Source organism: Anolis carolinensis, chromosome 4, assembly GCF_035594765.1.
Source record: "Anolis carolinensis isolate JA03-04 chromosome 4, rAnoCar3.1.pri, whole genome shotgun sequence".
Taxonomy (NCBI): domain Eukaryota; kingdom Metazoa; phylum Chordata; class Lepidosauria; order Squamata; family Dactyloidae; genus Anolis; species Anolis carolinensis.
In genome coordinates, this window is record NC_085844.1 from 245,371,543 (window position 1) to 245,377,606 (window position 6,064).

At 42.1% G+C, this 6,064-nt stretch overlaps 1 long non-coding RNA gene across 1 annotated transcript in view; it reads left to right on the plus strand.

The window, feature by feature from the left end:
• The window catches only part of LOC134298543 (uncharacterized), a 243,715-nt gene extending 237,914 nt beyond the window's left edge, over positions 1–5,801 (plus strand). The window contains exon 2 of the long non-coding RNA XR_010005660.1: positions 5,234–5,801. This is a non-coding gene — a long non-coding RNA (uncharacterized LOC134298543). The remainder of the gene's footprint in view (positions 1–5,233) is intronic.
• The last annotated feature ends 263 nt before the right edge of the window (positions 5,802–6,064 follow it).

The following is a 6,064-nucleotide window of genomic DNA, read 5'->3' on the forward strand; positions in this document are numbered from 1 at the left end:
ATGTGTGTCCTTTGTTTCCACCACGTTTTTTGCTGCTGAAAATTTTAGGACCTTCTCAAAAAGCAAGATTTTTTTTTGTCCTCTATGCACCAGGGTTCGTTTTTGCTAATGTGTTATAAGAAGAACGTTGTCTTCAAAAACACATGCCCTTGAACTATACAGATTTGGAAGAGAAGATCCCAATGTATCATCTCTCCTTCTACTTTTTACAACTGCTTTTAACACATCTCAGTTGCTTCCACTTTACTCCATAGTCTCACAGAATCACAGTTGGAAGAGATCTCATGGGCCATCAAGTCCAACCCCCTGCCATGCAGGAAAAGCACAATCTAAGCACCCCCTAACAGATGGCCATCCAGCCTCTGTTTAAAAGCCTCCACCAGACTCCGAGGCAGAGAGTTCCACTGCTGAACAGCTCTTCTTACAGTCAGGAAATTCTTCCTAATGGTCAGATGGAATCTCCTTTCCTTTCATTTGAACCCATTTCTCCAAGTCCTAATTTCCAGGGCAGCAGGAAACAAACCTGAAGTCTCTGATATTTCTGTTGCTGCAAACCATTTAAAGTGCAAAAGCAGCTTGGTCTCAGTTAACAAGTTCTTCAACAGCATTATTTAGAAACATCAGTATAAATGGTGCTTACAAGATAAAACAACAAAAATCACAGCCAACACTGCCAAAGTCACAGAATCTAAAATGGACATACATATAAATGGGAAAGAATGAGTAATACAAGTACAGTAGACTCTCAGTTACCTGGCACTCATGGGGATTGTAAGATACCAGGAAAATGTGGCTGCTTGAGAGTTACAATTAAAAATAGGCCTAACTGATACTATGCCCCATACTATACCATACCATATACTCTGCATTGACTTTATATTAATGTTGATATATAATAATTAAAACAAATAAAGACAAATAAAAATAATGTAATGTAACAATGTTTTATTGTAAAAATGCAATGGGTTAAACCCTTGTGCAGGCTGGACTGCTGACCTGAAGGTTGGGTTGCTGATCTGAAGGTTGCTGGTTCGAATCCATGAGATGGGGTGAGCTCCCGTCTGTCAGCTCTAGCTTGCAGGGATATGAGAGAAGCTTCCCAGCAGGATGGTAACATATCCAGGCGTCCCCTGGGTAACGTCTCTGTAGACAGCCAATTCTCTCACACCAGAAGCAACTTGCAGTATGTTCTCAAGTCGCTTCTGACATGATAAAAAAATATAAAAAAAATTTGTGATTTTTAAAAAAAATATATTTATTATTTCTTCAATTTTTTGCTGGTTGCTTGACTTCTGGTTAACTAAAAGTCTACTGTATGCAATACAATTATAAGGTAATTTTTCCAGGTAGAAATAAAATGCAGTATAAAATAAAGCAAACTGACAAACGCATCAAGCAAACACCAAAACAAAACAAAACCATCAAATGACACAAGAGTAATGACATTCCTAGTAGGGTGATTGTGTGTTTTCTGGGCTGTATGGCCATGTTCCAGAAGCATTATCTCCTGACGTTTCGCCCACATCTATGGCAGGCATTCTCAGAGGTTGTGAGGTATATTGGAAAATACATACCTCACAACTTCTGAGAATGCCTGCCATAGATGTGGGTGAAACGTCAGGAAAAAATGCTTCTGGAACATGGCCATACAGCCTGGAAAACACACAACAACCTTGTGATTCTGGCCATGAAAGCCTTCAACAACACATTCCCAGTAGGCTCAAGCAAAAGTAAACTGAAACAGCTTCTTCTAACTTGTGTATTTTTATTCCTTGTCAACATGTCTAGACCACACTGTGATATTGTTTGACCCATTATTCATCTGTGAAATGCTGGGTGGTACAAAACCACATATGAAGCCAACGTGGCATTGTGGCTTGAATATTGGACTACAAGCCTGGAGAACACCAACTGAGTAACCTTGGGTGAATCACTTACTCTTAGCCTCAGAAAAGCCCACAATAATGTTGTCATAAGTTGGAAATGACTTACAAGCAAACAACAACAACAACAGAATCATATAAACATTTTGATCCATGTGGCTCTTTTGTCGAGTTTGCAAAAACTACTTTTAAAAAATCCAGTACTAGTGCTTAGTTTATTGGAGGATAAAACTCTCGGGAATAAGCAATTAAATTCCGATCGATGGAACTGAAATCCATAAAAAAGGCAAACTCGGTTTACATTGTGCCAGACTGTCTCGAAAGTTGTGAACTGTCTCCCAAGAGGGATGTCTGTCGCTGGATGAATGCTTCACTCTTTCCTTTGGCACAAGCGGTGGGCCAAGCCGTTTACAACTTCTACATCATTAATCTCCCCCATAATCTGATTTGTTATTTCCAATCCTTTGTTTTCTCTCGGTCTCTCCCTTTCTGTTGTGCGTTTGTCCACTGAGCCTGCACAAATCTTTGTCTCCGTTCCAACAAAAAGCCCCTCTGCTTCATCTTTCTTTGCCAGAGAGAACTCCAAACATCTCCCACCCTTTCTTTCAGTATGTTAATCCTGCCTAATTAATCAGGCTTCGTATTGGTTAGAAATAGATGTGTCTGTGTCTAGAATATCTAAGGAGAAAAGAAAAGTCCACTCTCTTGCAGGGAAATTATCCTCCCATCTGTTCCTTGAAAGATGACAGTGATTTAAAACAGGCATTCCCTTTTCATGATGTTCTTGTCCTCAGTCCCTTAAACCAATGAAGCTTTAATTTTTCAGACTCTTGAAAAATGAACACATTCTGCTAAAAACCTAGCTTTTGTGCTCCGTGGCATGTTTTGCTCCACAAAAGAGAAGAAAAAACACACACACTCCAACTGACCTGATTTAGCATGAACAATGTTGATTTAGTCCATTGTCATCCCAGTTCTTCGGTTGTCCTGTGTATCGGTCAGAGGCTAACCGTTTAACTGAGGATTTGGAAAGGATTGTGGGCTTTCCTGTGGCACAAAGTGATGGGCTCTCAAGTCTGGGAAATTCAGGTCTAGGAAATGATGTTTCTCTCTGTGAGAAAACCAGCTCAGAAAGTGCAGGACCTCAAGCCAGTTCGAGGAGTCAATAGTAGATAAGGATTCGAGTGAAGAGCTGAGTGATAAGGAGGGTTCTCAGGAGAAGCCACCTGTAGCTACGGAGATCAACAAAAGTCTCTGTTTACAAATCAGAGCTGAAAATAGAGTACACCAGGCTGAGAGATTACATGGGAAAGTCGGGGAGAAAATTCACGGAAGACATAATGCTTTCAAGGATGGCTATTAAACAACAAGTTTTTTACTTTAAGGGCAGTTCAGGTAACACTGTGTTAGAGCAAGAAGCTAAGCTTGAATTCTCTAGTTCATGGTTCAAGTCAAGCCTTGATTTTGGATTTAATATATCTGGGAAGTTTTCTATGTTTCTGTATGTGTACTTCTGCTCAAGTCTTACTAGTTATATCTTCCCGATTGTGGATTTATGCTGTATCTGTGATCTCTTGCTCTTCCTGGACTTGGTCACCTTTGCAACTTTATGAGACATTTGGATTATTGTTTGGTTTTCACCATTGGCTAAACCTTTTTGGGTGTTTTTTGGTGTTTCCAGGCCTGGAGTGCAACAAGTTGCTCTTAAAATATCTCCGTTTTTCTCTCTTCCTCCCACTTTCCCCTTTTATCCTGCTTATTTCTATTGCTGCAAACTGTGTCAAAGGAGCAAGAACAATTTGCACTCAGTAGGGATGAAAAGAGAGGAGGAGATGTCTTGACCTTCCCTGCAAAATATGGCAAAAGCAAACTGCTGGAGCCTCTTCTAACTTCCTTCTTAACTATGTTGAGTCTCATTCATGCGATCACCAGGAGATACAGATTCATAGTGTTGGAAGAGGCCCCAAGGGCCATCTAACCCAACCCCATTCTGCCATGCAGGAACACACAATCAAAGTCCTCTCAAGAGATGGCCTTTCGGCTTCTGCTTAAACACCTCAAGAGGAGGAGACTCCACCAGACTCCAAGACAACAACACATCCCACTGACAAACAGTTCTTACCACTGGGAAGTTTTCCCTAAAGTTTCCTAAACATTAAGATTCTCTTTTCCTTAGTTTGGAGCCCTCAATGGTGCAGCGGATTAAACCATTAAGCTGCTGAATTTGCTGACCGAAAGGTCAGCAGTTCAAATCCAGGGAGTGGGGTGAGCTCCCACTGTTAGCCCCAGCTTCTGCCAACCTAGCAGTTCAAAAACATGCAAATATGAGTAGATCAATGGGTACTGTTCTGGCAGGAAGGAAGCTCCATGCAGTCATGCCAGCCACATGACCTTGGAGGTGTCTATGAACAATGCTGGCTCTTTGGCTTAGAAATTGAGATGAGCACCAACCCCCAGAATGAGACACGACTAGACTTAATGTCAGGGGAAAACCTTTACCTCTACTTCCTTTAGTCTGAATTAATTGCACTGTGTCTAGTCTCTGGACTCTGGAGCAATAGAAATCAAGGTTTCTCTCTTGTCCATATGACATCTTTTCCAACTAATTTAACATGGCTATCACGTCCTCCCTCAAAGCTCTCTTCTCCAAGCTGAACATGCTCATCTTCCTCAGCCACTTCGCATAGGGCTTAGCTTCGGACCTTTTATCATGTTAGCTGTCTATCTCTGGACACCTGCCTATCTCTGGACAACATATACTTTTTGAATTGTGATGCCCAAAATTGGATTCAGTATTTCAAATGTGGTCTGACCAAAAAGCAGAATAGAGTTGTTGTGACTGCGCCTTCGGGGATTATGGTTGATGGTGATGGAATTCGAAGAGGAAGAAAAAACCCTCGTGATGAGGGTTCACTGGAGGAGTTGCGCAGGAAGCGACTTAGAGAGCTATATGGGGGATCTTCTGAGGAAGATTCAGATGGGGAGATGGATGCTGAGGAACAGGTGGTGGCTGGGGAAGCGGGCACTGAATAGGCACAGCCACCAGAGATGTCTGGGGATTTGGGGCCTATGGATACTTCTGAACCTGGGGTTTCTGCAGGAGCTGATCCCAATTGGGATGCTTGGAGAAGGGAGGATGGTTCTTTAAGTGTTCATGGGGCTAAGTGTGGGCAGGATGATTGGGACTCCGACGAATTGCTAGGTACTCCAGATCCACGAGCTCTAGCTGTGTGGAGTTCAGACTCTGAGTAGATTTGGGACACCTGGTGTTTGGGTGTGAGTGTTTGGTCACCCAGGAGGAAGGGGAATAAAATGGGAATGTTTGGCCACTGCACTTTGCGTGTGGCAAGGTGTTGCTGAGGCGCCATTGGGATCTCTGTGTTTCCATGAAGACTGGACTTGGACTATGATTTGAATCTGCTGATATCACCTAGCTTGGCTCTCGCTGTGTCTTATCGTGGACCTGTTTTGGATGACTGCACCCTCTTTGGACTTTGGATTGAATTTGACCTGGCTTCTGTCTACACCCTCTGACTGACGGCTACTCCCGGCTTCTGACTATTGGTTTGTCTTTCGGAATTTCTGCTGCCTCCTGACCTGACCTTGGATTCCTCTGACGACGGCTATTCATCATCCCTTTGAGGCTTTCGGCTTATCTGCACCGTGGAAGCAGCTTTATTGCTTTTCTAGTTTGTTTATTTTCCAGCAATTAACTCTATTTGTTTTCCAAAGCTGAATTGAAGCGTTATTTAGTTTTTTATTGAATGCCAGCATGGGAAATTAGCGTGGCTCATTTCTTGAGTTATTATTGTCCAATCTACTCTCGAAACACTGAAAAGTGAAGTGTTTCAAGGATATTTCCTGTGTTTATGTTATTTTCTGGCTTATCTTCGGAATAAACTCTGTTTTGTATGTTAACTGGCGTCTGACTCTTGACAAGAGTGGCACTGTTATTTCCCTTGATCTATAGACTATATGCCTAATGATGCAGCCAAGAATCATGTTGGCTCTTTTAGCTGCTCCACCTCATTGCTGACTTACTTGCAGCTTGTGATTGACAAAGGGTCCTTCTACATTGCTATACAATCCAGATCATCAAAGCAAACAATCCGCATTATCTGCTTTGAACTGGATTATATGAATCTGCACTGCCATATAATCCAGTCTGAATAAAATAATCT